The sequence below is a fragment of the Pongo abelii genome, chromosome 6, assembly GCF_028885655.2.
Source record: "Pongo abelii isolate AG06213 chromosome 6, NHGRI_mPonAbe1-v2.0_pri, whole genome shotgun sequence".
Taxonomy (NCBI): Eukaryota; Metazoa; Chordata; class Mammalia; order Primates; family Hominidae; genus Pongo; species Pongo abelii.
In genome coordinates, this window is record NC_071991.2 from 27439535 (window position 1) to 27453394 (window position 13860).

Here is a 13860-nt window from a genome sequence, read left to right on the forward strand (position 1 = left end):
AGAGAAGGTGGGTGGGGAGCACAGGGACAGAGACACAGTGACATCCGCCCCTGCCTTGCCCCCATCCCATCCACCCTTTTTTTTTTTTTTTTTGAGATGGAGTTTCACTTTTGTTACCCACGCTGGAGTGCAATGGCACAATCTCAGCTCACTGCAACCTCTGCCTCCCAGCTGCAAGCAATTCTCCTGTCTCAGCTTCCCAAGTAGCTGGGATTACAGGCATGCACCACCACACCTGGCTAATTTTGAATTTTTAGTAGAGATGGGGTTTCACCTTGTTGGCCAGGCTGGTTTCGAATCAGGTGATCCACCCACCTCAGCCTCCCAAAGTGCTAGGATTACAGGTGTGAGCCACCGTGCCCAGCCCTCATCCACCCCTTTCTGTAACAAAATCATTTAATAATGGTTTCCCATGTGTAAAAGATTTGCTTCATTCAATCACAGAATAGACACTTGAGATTCAAATTTACTGAGGAAGAAACTATTCACATGCCAAGTAGGAACTTAAAAAAAAAAAACAACCCTTAATTAGCTGTATCATTGAAGGAAAACCAGTTTAAGGGATGTAGTGTTTATCCAGGCAAGCCTGGTTGGCTTCTTGGTTTTCTGTCTTACTCATTTCTTTCTCCTTCTTAAAGAGTAGATTTTATTTTCAAACTTGGGAAAAGAGGTGTTCAAGGTGGGAGGGAGATGGAGGCAGGAGGATGGCTTTAGATCAGGAGTTCAAGACCAGCCTGGTCAATATAGCGAGACCTTGTCTGTAGAAAATTTTTTTTTTTTACTTAGCTAGGTGTGGTTGGTGGTGCATGTCTGTGGTACCAGCTTCTCAGGAGGCTGAGGCAGGAGGATCACTTGAGCCCAGGAATTTGAAGCTGCAGTGAGCTGTAATTATGCCACTGCACTCCAGCCTGCATGACAAAGCAAGACCCTGTCTAAAAACAACAACAAAGGGCCAGGCTCAGTGGCTCACACCTGTAATCCCAGCACTTGGGAGGCTGAGGCAGGAGGATCTCTTGAGGCCAGGAGTTCGAGACCAGCCTGGGCAACATAGTGAGACCCTGTCTCTCTCTGTCTCTCTCTCTCTCTTTTTTTTAAAGAGGTGTTTGGGATATTCTACTATGTAGACGTCCACTGCCGAAGGGTCATAACCAAGACACATGGCCTGACAGCCTGTGATGGTTATTTGTGTTTGTGCAAACTCCAGAGCAGCCCAAGCTCCTGGACAAAGAGACATTCCACTCTGTTTTTAACTGTCTTGATCAGACATATGAGGAGAGACAAGTCATTGTCTCCAACATCAAAGGAATGAACCAAGATGTTGATTTTGAAGAGCCAAGAAGCCTCCACAGTGTGACCTCACAGGGCCTCTACCGGCACTGAGTGTCAGAATAGAGGCATGTGAAGCTGGGCCACATTCTAGCAGAGGCCCCGCTCAAAATGTGGCCTGGAGTAATCAAAAGATGTTGATGTGGCAGCTCCTCACCAGATGTCCTGCTCCCTTTATTGCCCATCTATGTCCAGTCTCTTGACAAGCAGCTAGAATGTTCTTTTTAGTGTTTTTGTTTTGTTTTGCTTTGTTTTCTTTGAGTCTCGCTCTGTCACCCAGGATGGAGTGCAGTGGCGTGATCTCTGCTCACTGCAACCTCCACCTTCCAGGTGCAAGCAATTCTTGTGCCTCAGCCTCCTGATTAGCTGGGATTACAGGCACCTGCCACCATGCCCGGCTAATTTTTGTATTTTTTAGTAGAGACGGTGTTTCATCATGTTGGCCAAACTGGACTTGAACTCCTGACCTCAGGTGATCCACCCGCCTCGGCCTCCCAAAGTCCTGGAATTACAGGCATGAGCCACTACGCCCGGTTTTTTTGTTTTGTTTTTAGCTATAAGGTCTAGCTCTGTCCCTCAGGCTGGAGTGCAGTGGTTCAATCATGGCTCATTGCAGCCTCTATCTGCTAGGCTCAAGAGATTCTCTCCCCTCAGCCTCCCAAGGAGCTGGGACTACAGGCACGTGCCACCACATCTGATGAAGTTTTACTCTTGCTACCCAGGCTGGAGTGTAATGGCCTGATCTCAGATCACTACAAATCTGCCTCCCAGGTTCAAACAATTCTCCTGTCTCAGCCTCCCAAGTAGCTGGGACTACAGGCATTCGCCACCACACTAGCTAATTTTTGTATTTTTAGTAGGGACGGGGTTTCACCATGTTGGCCAGACTGCTCTTGAACTCCTGACTTCAGGTGATCCACCTGCCTTAACCACCCAAAGTGCTGAGATTACAGGCATGAGCCCTGCACCTGGCACACCTGGTTCATTTTTTAAATGTTATTTTTGCAGAGACAGGGATCTCTGTATGTTGCCCAGGCTGGTCTCAAAATGTTACTCTCAAATGATCCTCCCCCTTCAGCCTCCCAAAGTGCTGGGATTAGAGGCATGAATCACCGTGCCCAGCCTCATTCTCTTTTAATTAGCTCAGTTTCAGTTTCTTATTATACAAATACCATCAAATAGAAAATGTCAGTGTTAAGCAGGATTTCCATGTAAAGGTGGCAAATCACAAAATCTCCCTTCCTTGATACTTATTCATTCTTTTTTTGTTCTTTTTATTTATTTTTTGAGATGCAGTCTCACTCTGTCACCCAGGCTGGAGTGCAGTGGCACAGTCTTGGCTCACTGCAACCTCTGCCTCCCAGATTCAAGTGGTTCTCCTGCCTCAGGCTCCCGTGTAGCTGGGATTACAGGTGTGTACCACCATGCCCAGGTAATTTGTGTATTTTTAGCAGAGACGAGGTTTCACCATGTTGGCCAGGCTGGTCTCGAACTCCTAACCCAAGGTGTTCCACCTGCGCCGGCCTCCCAAGGTGCTGGGATTACAGGCATGAGCCACTGCACCCGGGTCCTTGATACTTATTCATTCTAATGACATTTATTGTGTGCCTACTATGTGCCAAGTACTATATTAGGTTCTGAGAATGACTAAGATGGGACTCCTGCTGCAGGGATCCTCTGTTCTGATTTGGTGTGAGTTTGGGAGGAGGACATGTAGGCAAGCAATTCAATAAATAGCAAGCTGATTTTTGAGTGTGATACCTGCTTTGAGAGAACCAGGCAGAATGAGGCAATGAATCCTCCCTCTCCACAGGATGAGGGAGGATTTCTCTGCCGAGGTGATGTGTGAGCTGAGCTCTGGAAAATCTAGTAAGGAATGACTGGCCTTGAGCCAACCCTGGCTAAGCTACCAAACTTAAATGATAAAGAAAGTACTCCACTGGCCTTTGGGCAGGAAAACATAAGTACATGTGAGAAGAACCTCCAGCCAGCCTCAGAGCTTCCCATAACCCCAGCTAGAGCTAGATGACAATAAAGTCAGAACTTAAAGGAAGAACAAAGAAAAGGAAAATGAATCAAGAATATTTTCCCAGGCCAGGTGTGGTGGCTCACGCCTGTAATCCCAGCACTTTGGGATGCCAAGGAGGACAGATCACCTGAGGTCAGGAGTTCGAGACCAGCCTGGCCAAAATGGTGAAATTCTGTCTCTCCTAAAAATACAAAAATCAGCTGGGCGTAGTAGTGTGCACCTATAATCCCAGCTACTCAGGAGGCTGAGGCAGGAGAATCACTTGAACCCGGGAGGCAGAAGTTGCAGTGAGCACCACTGCACTCCAGCCTGGGTGACAGAGCAAGACTCTGTCTCAACTAATAATAATAATAATAATAGAATAGTTATTCAAGTATAAACGCATTAAACAGCAACTCTCAAACATGCATCAATTCCAAAAATACAGCAGCTGTGGGTGAAAATAGAAACTGCAGGTTAAAAAGAATCATGATACTTTTGTATCTTTTTTCATAATTTTAATGAATGTTGAATAAAAAGATATGAACTTCACATAGACTTTTATCTGAAGTTCAGAAATTCTCCCACCTTACTTTAGTTTCTTCAGCTTCTGTTGTATCAAGCAAAATAAATATTATATATATTTGAACTAAAACACATATAAAATATGTAAAGTTATTTTTTTTTTTGAGACAGTGTCGCTCTGTTGCCAAGCTGGAGTGCAGTGGTGCGATTTTGGCTCACTGCAACCTATGCCTCCCAGGTTCAAGTGATTCTCCTGCCTCACCCTCCCAAGTAGCCGGGATTACAGGCGCTTGCCACCATGCCCAGCTAATTTTTCTATTTTTAGTAGAAACAGGGTTTCACCATGTTGGCCAGGATTGTCTCGATCTCCTGACCTCGTGATCTGCCCAATTCAGCCTCCAAAAGTGCTGGGATTACAGGCGTGAGCCACTGCACTAGGCAAAGTTATTTTTAATCCATTAATACATCTACTTACTTAACTACCTATTTGCACAAAAAGAGGTGTGAATTATCACCATTTTTTTTTTCGACACAGAGTCTCTGTTGCCCAGGCTGGAGTGGAATGGTGTAATCTTGGCTCGCTGCAACCTCTGCCTCCGAGACTCAAGTGATTCTCGTGCCTCAGCCAGGCATGAGCTATCAGGCCTGGTCATATCACGTAATGTTAAGAGTTATTTTTTGGTGGTTGAAAATTTCATGATTTATTACTTGCTTCTTTGTACTTGTTTTTCTTTCTCTTCTCTCTCTCATCCTCCCTCTCTGACAGGGTCTCACTCTGTTACCCAGGTTGTGGTCTCAAACCCCTGGGTTCTACTGACCCACCTGCCTCAGCCTCCCAAGTAGCTGGGACTACAGGTGTACATTACTATAACTGGTTTTTAATTTTGTATAGAGATGGGATCTGGCTATGTTGCTCATGCTGGTCTCATACTCCTGGCCTTGAGCAATCCTTCTACCCTGCCTTCCCAAAGTCCTGGGATTACAGGTGTGAGCTATAGCACATGGCCTGCTTTGTACTTTTCTATAGGACTTAGATTTTATATAATCATTACAAATATTTTTTACAAAAGCAGTAGTCACTGTAAACTTTTTAAAATTAAGTGGTGATTAAGAATGAGGTACAGAAAGTAGTATTAATTCAGCACCTATTATCTATTAGATATTTTGCATATAGCAGATCACCTAGTCCACATATCAAGGCAGGAATTATAATCTTTATATTTTTTTTTATTTTGTTTTATTTTTGAGATGGAGTCTCGCTCTGTCACCCAGGCTGGAGTGCAGTGGTGCGATCTCGGCTCACTGCAACCTCCGCCTCCCGGGTTCAGGCCATTCTCCTGCCTCAGCCTCCTGAGTAGCTGGGACTACAGGCATCCACCACCAAGCCCGGCTAATTTTTTTTTTTTTTTTTTTTTTTTGAGACGGAGTCTTGTTCCATCACCCAGGCTGGAGTGCAGTGGCGCAATCTTGGCTCACTGCAAGCTCTGCCTCCCGGGTTCACACCGTTCTCCTGCCTCAGCCTCCCGAGTAGCTGGGACTAAAGGCACCCGCCACCACGCCCGGCTAATTTTTTGTATGTTTAGTAGAGACGGGGTTTCACCGTGTTAGCCAGGATGGTCTCTATCTCCTGACCTCGTGATCCACCCGCCTCTGCCTCCCAAAGTGCTGGGATTACAGGCGTGAGCCACCGCGCCCAGCCAATTTTTGTATTTTTAATAGAGACTGGGTTTCACCATGTTAGCCAGGATGGTCTCGATCTCCTGACCTCGTGATCCACCTGCCTCGGCCTCCCAAAGTGCTGGGATTACAGGCATGCGCCACCGCGCCCGGCCCTTATAATCTTTATTTTCCAGGAGACAAAAATGTGGATTACAAGCATTTCCTGGTTCTAGAGATACACAGCTACTGCCAAAACAATTTCCCCCTTTCCAGCAGCCTGCCCCCTGCTGGTTTTGTCAAATTCAATCCCCCCACTTCCACCCCCACATCTGTGCGCAAGAATGTTCACACACACACATTTCTGCTATATTCCATCTGCCTAGGCCAGGAGCTCATCATGACAAACCAAATGCAATACCTATTTCCTGACCAAAGCTGTTATTCAGTATCTCTATGATTTGAGAAATAGTTTGATTTCACCCTGACAAGGATCACACTGAGTTTTTAATAGAAGTAATAATTACAAACCATCCCAGTCCGTGTGAAAGCGTGTAATGTTCAGATATATCCAGCCTTTTGAGATGCTCTGCTGGAAGGTGGTTGAGGTACAAAGTACTACTGACTCATGGTCATCTTGGTCCATGGTCATTAATAATGATAGTTTTTACTTCTTTTGTGTTTGTGCTAAGGGTGGTTTCAAAACCTGGAAGAAGCTTATCAATTTCTAGGTATTCAAATATCTCTTTCACAATGTATATGTGTGTGTGTGTGTGTATGCTATGAAGATACATACACACATATATTCACATATGAATATATACACACACTTATTTATGTATTTACATTATACTAATAAAAAAGTAAATTCTTTTTTTTTTCTTTTGAGATGGAGTCTCACTCTGTCACCCAGGCTGGAATACAGTGGCATGATCTCAGCTCACTGCCACCTCCACCTCCCATGTTCAAGCAATTCTCCTGCCTCACCCTCTGGAGTAGCTAGGATTATAGGCGCCTGCCACACCACACCAGGCTAATTTTTGTATTTTTGGTAGAGATGGGGTTTCACCATCTTGGCCAGGCTGGTCTTGAACTCCTGACCTCATAATTCACCCTCCTCATCCTCCTAAAGTGCTGGGATTACAGGCCTGAGTCACCGTGCTGGCATAAAGTAAATTCTTAATGATCCACAAAAAGAAAATGGTAGGCCAGGTGTGGTGGCTCCTACCTGTAATCCCAGAACTGCAAGAGGCTGAGGGGGAAGGATCACTTGAGACTTGGAGTTTGAAACCAGCCTTGGAAACAGGATGAGACCCCCTCTCTACAAGAAATATAAAAATTACCTGGGCATGGTGGTTTGTACCTGGGGTCAAAGTTACTCAGGAGGCTGAGGTGGGAGGATCACTTAAGCCAAGAGAGAAGAGGTTGCGGTGAGCCAGGATCAGACCACCGCACTCCATCCTGAATGACAAAGTGGTACCTTGCCTCAAAAAAAAGGGAAAAAATTGGTATCCATGAAAAATGTAAAATATCTATATATACATAAATCTATATAGAAATAGTATATTAATGAAAAAGTAAATTATTAATAGTTCATGACAAGCAAATAGCAGGCCAGGCATGGTGGCTCATGCTTGTGATCACAGCACTTTGGGAGGCTCAGGCAAAAGGATTGCTTGTGTCCAAAAGTCTGGGAACAGCCTGGGCAACAAAGTGAGAACCAACCTCTCAGAAAAAATTAGAAATTAGCCAGGCATTGTGGCATGTGCCTATAGTATCAGCTACTCAAGAGGCTGAGTTGGGAGAATCACTTTAGGCCAAACGGCCAAGGCTGCAGTGAGCCATGATCACACGACTACACTCCAGCCTGGGTGACAGAGCAAGACCCTAACAAAACAAAAAAAGATAACTGTAAAAAATGTAAATATAGAAGACATGAAGTGAGAAGCTACCATGTCCAGAGCAAAGAAAAAGGGTCCAAGCAGAGGCTCATTCTGACTCCCACCTAAAGAAGACAAGAAAAACTATGAGACACTAAATAAAACAAACATCATTATGAAACCACGCAGGCAGAATTTATTATAAATTTGTCAGAAATCCACTGTTAAGGTTAAAAGAAGAGACAGGTGTTTTGCTAAGGCACTCTGCTGTGCAGTGAAGTTACCAACAAATGAGAGTCCAGGGAAGCTTTAGGCTCCTTCATGCTGTTGACCATTAAAGACTAAAGAGTGGGATCTGGAAGAGGTGACTACGAGGCAAAAGCAAAGCCAGAAGAGGCCATGATGAGGCAGATGACGGGTTCCAGTGGTCACTGTGAGGCCGAAGATGGGCCAGAAGAGGCCATCATGGGTTCGACTGGCCAGTATGAAGCCGAAGATGGGCCAGAAGAGGCCATCATGAGAAAGGAGTTGCTATCACTGAGACCACAGTGAGACAGGAGCTGGGACTTGGGAGGCAGATGTGAGGAAAGAGATGAGCCAGGTGAGGACAGTGAGAGGCAGCGGCTGGGCTTAGAGAGGCCAGTGTGAGGCAAGAGCTGGGTCTGTTGAGGCAGCCTGGAGAAGCAATTGTCAGGCAAAAGCTGGGCCTGTTCAGGGAGACACCAGGAAGGCAGTGAAACCGGAGTACTCGACTTGAGAAAGATTTGAGTCTACAAAGGCAAGGAGCTGCACAGGAGCTAATCCAAAGAGGATATTGTGAGGCAAAAGCTGAACCTTTAGACACAAAATGTAGGAAGAGAAGGGGAAGAAGTGGATGCCTGGAGACAGCAACTGGACCTGGAGAGGCAGACTTGAGAAAGTTCTGGGCCTACAGAAGCTGAAAAATGAACAAACTTGACCTCAAGAGGCTGTTGAGAGGAATGAGGTAAGCCTAAAGAGGCCATTTGAAGGCAGGAGCTGGTCCTGTCGAACTTGCTGAAACACAAGAATTTGGACTGGGAAGGTCACAGTGAGGCAAGAGCTCGGTGTGGAGAGTCAGCTATGAGGCAGAGGCAGGGTCTGTACGGGCCTTCAGGATGCAGGAGGCTGGGCCAGGAGAGGCCGACAGGAAGTCCAGTTCTGGGCATGAAGAGGCAGACAAAAGTCAAAAACTGGGCCTGGGAAGGCTGCTGAGAGGCATGAGCTGGGCTAGGCCTAAAGAGGCCATTGGGAGGCAGGAGAAGCTGGGCTTGGAGAGGCTGACATGACGAAGTTGTGCACCTGGAGTGGCTGCCGAGAGGCAAGAGCTGGGCCTGGGGCGGGCAACTTGAGGACGACTTGTGCCTGCAGGGGCTGCTGGAAGGAAAAGCTGGGCCTGGAGATGTGTACTAGAGGAAGTTCAGGGCCTGGAGAGGATGCAAAGGAGCAAACACTAGGCCTGGAAAGGCTGCTGTGAGGTATAAGCTTGGCATACAGAGGCCACTGGGAGGCAGGAGCTGGGTCTGCAGAGCCTGCCAAAAGGTAGGAGGCTTGCCCTGAGTAGGCCACGGTGAGGAAAGAGGTGGGCCAGGAGGGCCCACTGCGAGGTAGAGGCTGGGCCTCTAGACGCCACCCACAGGCAGGGGCTGGGCCTGGAGAGGCCAGGAGAGGCATGAGCTGGGCCTCGACAGGCCAGCATAAGGGAGGACCTCAGCCTACAGAGGCCAGCATGACGCAGGAGCTCACACCTCCGGGAAGGTGGCCAGAGGCATACGTTGGGCCTGAACAGGCCACTCTGAGGGAGGAGCTGGGCCTGTCAAGGCTGCTGGGAGGCAGGCAGGAACTAGGCCCCGGGAAGATACAGTGAGGTGAGAGCTGGGCCTGGAGAGGCCCCTCAGAGGCAAGAGCAGGGCCTGCAGAGGCTGTTCTCAAGCCACAGCTGGGTCTCTACAGGCCACCGTGAGGCAGAAGGTGGGCCTAAAGAGCTTGGCTGCAGAAAGTTTTTGGGCCTACAAAGGCTTAGGACAGCTGGGCAGGAGCTGAGTCAAAAGAGGTTGTGTGTTGTGAGGCAGGAGTTGGGCCTGTAGACAGACCTGGGAGGAACAGCTGGGCCTGGAGAGGCAGCCATGAAGGAGGCAGAGGCTGGGCCTGTAGAGACCAATGGGAGGCAGGAGATGGCCCTGAAGGGGCCACATGGAGGACGTGCTGTGCCTGGAGAGGCCAAGGGGAGGCTGGAGCTCGAAATGGAGAGGACAACTTCGGGACGATTTGGGTCTGCAGAGGCCGCCAGGAGTCCCAAGCTGGGCCTCGAGAAGCTGACTGGAGAGTCTGGGGCCTGGAGACGCTGCCAGAGGGCAGGAGCCGAGCCTGAAGAGGCCACAGTGAGGCCCGAGCTGGGCCTCGAGAGCTTCACTTGAGGAAGTTTTCGGCCTACAAAGGCCGCCAGGAGCTGGGTGGGAGCTGGGCCTGGAGGTGCCCACCATGAGGTAGAGGCCGGGCCTGTAGAGGCCGCCAACAGGCAGGAGCTGGGCCTGCTGAGGCCACGAGAGGCATGATCTGGGCCTCAACAGGCCAGCATGAGGGAGGACCTTGGCCTAGAGAGGCCAGTGTGAGGCATGAGCTGACACCAGGGCGGGTTGCAAGAGGCATGAGTTGGACTTAAAGAGGCCACCGTGAGGGAGGAGATCGGCCTGTCGGGGCTGCCAGGAGGCAGGCAGGAACTGGGCTCCGGGAAGGTGCCATGAGGCAAAAGCTGGGCCTGGACAGTCCCCTGGGAGGCAGGAGTGGGGCCTGCAGCGGCTCTTCTCAAGCCAGAGCTGGGTCTGTGCAGGCCACCACGAGGCAGAAGGTGGGCCTAAAGAGCTTGACTGGAGAAAGTTTTGGCCCTACAAAGGCTGGAAGGAGCTGAGACAAAAGAGGTCATTGGTTGTGAGGTAGGAGTTGGGCCTGGAGACGTAGCCAGTAGGAAGAGCTGGGCCTGGAGAGGCCACCAGGAGGGAGGCAGAGGCTCCTCTGCTGCAGTCAGAGGAGTGGGGCCCCATCCTCTCCAGGCCCTGAATTTACTCCATTCGGCCTCTTCAGGCCCAGCTGTTCCTCCCGGCTGCATCTCCAGACCCGACTCCTGCCTCCCAACAACCTCTTTGGACTCAGCTCCTGCCCAGCTCCTGGAGGCCTTGGTAGGCCCACAGCTTCCTCGAGCCAAGATCCCCAGGCCCAGCTCAGGCCTCACGGTAGCATCTCCAAGCTCAGCTCCTGCCCTCCGACAGCATCTCCAGGCCCCAAACGGCCTCCTGTCGGTGGGCTCCTCCAGGCCCAGCTTGGGCCTCCCAGCGGCCTCTGCAGATCCAAGTCGTCCTGAAGTCGGCCTCTCCAGGCCCAGCTCCGGCCTCCCAGCGGCCTCTCCAGGTGCAACGCGTCCTCAACGAGGGCCCCTCCGGGGCCAGCTCCTGCCTCCCGTCGGCCTCTAGAGGCCCAGCCTCTGCCTCCCACAAGGCGGCCTCTCCAGGTCCAGCTGTTCCTCCTGGCTGCGTCTCCCGGCCCAGCTCCTGCCTCCCAGCAAGCAACCTGTTTTGGCTCAGCTCCTGCCCAGCTCCCGCCAGCCTTTGGAGGCCCCAAACTTTCTCCAGCCAAGCTCTTCACGCCCACCTCCTGCCTCCTGGTGGCCTGTACAGGCCCAGCTCTGGCTGGAGAACAGCCTCTGCAGGCCCCGCTCTTGCCTCCCAGGGGCCTCTCCAGGCCCAGCTCTCACCCCACGGTGGCCTGCCAGGGCCAAGTCCCTGCCTGCCTCCCAGCAGCCCACAAGCGGCCCAGCTCTTCCCTCACGGTGGCCCGTTTAGGCCCAACTCATGCCTCTGGCACCCTGCCCAGAGGTGTGAGCCCCTGCCTCACACTGGCCTCTCTCACGCTGAGAGAGGTCCTCCCTCGTGCTGGCCTGTTGAGGCCCAGCTCATGCCTCTGGTGGCCTCTCCAGGTCCAGCCCCTGCCTGTTGGCTGGCGGCCTCTAGAGGCCCAGCCTCTACCTCAAGAGTGGGCCCTCCAGGCCCACCTCTTGCCTCACCGTGGCCTCCTCGGGCCAGGCTCCCTCCTCGGGGCGGCCTCCGCAGGCCCAGCTCGTGCCTCGCGGAGGCCCTCCGGAGGCCAAGCTCATGTGTCACGGCGGCCACCAGGACCACTAGGTTTACCTTAAAAAAATGCTTAAGGGAGTTTTTCAAGTAAAAATGAATGAAGTTGGGAGCGGTGGCTCATGCCTGTAATCCCATTTTGGGAGGCCGAGGTGGGTGGATCACCTGAGATCAGGAGGTAAAGACCAGCCTGGCCAACATGGCGAAACCCCACCTCTAGTAAAAATACAAAAAATTAGCCAGGTATTAAGGCCACTGAGATTGTGCCACTGCACTCCAGCCTGGGTGACAAGAGTCAAACTACATTTCAAAAACAAAAAACAAAACCAAAAAAACCCCCAAAACTTGAGGCCTGGCCTTCTGCTCCTCTCCAACCCCCCCTTCTCTGGGCCCAAGCCACCTTGGCTGAGGAGGGGGCTGAGGAGGTGTAAGCCCCTGCCAGGAACCCCCTGCCCAGACCAAGTACTCGGCCCACAGGCCTGCATCCAGTGAGGCCTCCCGCGGTGTCAGCATATTCGTGTGGAGGAATGTGGAACCTCACTTTTTGGCTGTGTTCCCCTGGTACTCCGTCCCCTTCCTGACCCCTCCCTGCAGCCACACGAGGCCCAGAAACCTGCCAGTCACTCAGTGGCCTCCAACCAGAGCAAACAACCTGCCAAGTAGGCAGCTGTTGCTCATGAGCGTCCACCAGGTGGGACAGGGAGTGTTGACCCTGGGCGGCCCCCTGGAGCCACCTGCCCTGAAAGCCCAGGGCCCGGAACCCCACACACTTTGGGGGTGGTGGAACCTGGTAAGGGCCCACCTCCCACCATGGAGGAGGAGCCCTGGGCTCCTCATGGGAGTTCCTGCTGGACAGTGAGACAGAGAATGACCACGATGATGCTTTCCTCTCCGTCATGTCTCCTGACACCCAGTTGCCTCTACCACTCAGATGATGTCAGGCCCAGTCCCTCAGTGCCCTGCGCAAGGAACAGGACTCATCTTCTGAGAAGGATGGACGCAGCCCCAACAAATGGGACAAGGGCCACATCCGGTGGCCCATGAGTGGCGGTCATGATCTTCAGCAAGCAGCACCAGGCCCTGGCAGGGTGCACCACGGTCACCCCAACCAGGACAACCGGACCGTCAGCCAGATCCTGAGTGAGCAGTGGTACACCCTGGGGCCCAATGAGATGCAGAAGTACCACGACCTGGCCTTCCAGGTGAAGGTGGCCCACTTGCAACAAGGACCGAAAGAAGTCCAGCTCAGAGGCCAAGCCCACGAGCCAGGCGCTAGCAGGAGTGTACAAGGGCTCATGGGAGCAGAGCATATCAGAGACGGGCACTGCCACTGCCCCTGGGGTGTCCTCTGAACTCCTATCAGTTGCAGCCCAGACACTCCAGAGCTGGGATACCAAGGAGCAGCTTCTGTGGGGCAGAACGGCTGCACATAGTCAGGGAACCTGGCTCAGCCTGGCCCAAGCCTTCTCCTACAGGGGGGTACACAGCCTGGACAGCAGGGAAATAGATCATCAGGCACTACAGGAACTGACACAGGTGGTGTCTGGCACTGCATCGTACTCTGGCCCGAAGCCTTCTACTCAGTATGGAGCTCCAGGCCACTTTGCAGCCCCTGGTGAGGGAGGTGACCAGTGGGCAGCCCTGCTGCTGCCCACCTGAGCTGCTCATTCCCAGCACATGGCCAGTGAGGACATAGTGAGTGACAAAGAGCACATGGTCATCCATGAGGAGGAGGGGGTGATGATGTCATTGCTGATGACGGCTTTAGCACCACTGACACTGATCTCAAGTTCAAGGAGTGGGTGACCGACTGAGAGTGGGGACAGCTCTCGGGAGGAGCCAGAGGGCAACAAGGGCTTTGGAGGGAAGGTATTTGCACCTGTCATTCCTTCCTCCTTTATTCCTGCCGCCCCTTGATGGATCCTGAGCCCCCAGGGTCCCCTGATCCACCTGCAGTTTTTGGCAAAGTCTATGGTCCCACCCCGTCCTCCTCCTACACATACTCGGATGCTTCCTCCTCAACCTTGGCACCCACCTCCTTCTTACTGGGCCCAGGAGCCTTCAAAGCCCAGGAGTCTGGTTAGGGCAGCAGAGCGGGCCCCCTACAGCCCCTACCCCTGGGGATGGGGGCCCAGGGACGCCTTCCAAGGTGACCTGTTTCCTCCCAATTGATCCTGCCACCTTCTGGTGCAAGAGACCTGAAAGTGTGGGCGACCTGGAGCTACCAGGCCCCTCAGTCATCGCCGTGCCTCCCAACACTAAGGCTTTCCTAGGCAGGGGCTGGGCTGAGCCACCCGGGGGGCAGAGCCTGAAGAGGAGAAACTGA

General features: G+C 51.7%; 1 pseudogene; it reads left to right on the forward strand.

Annotated features, from left to right (window-relative positions):
• Nucleotides 1-9656: 9656 nt before the first annotated feature.
• Nucleotides 9657-13860, forward strand: LOC103889699 (protein capicua homolog; annotated as a pseudogene).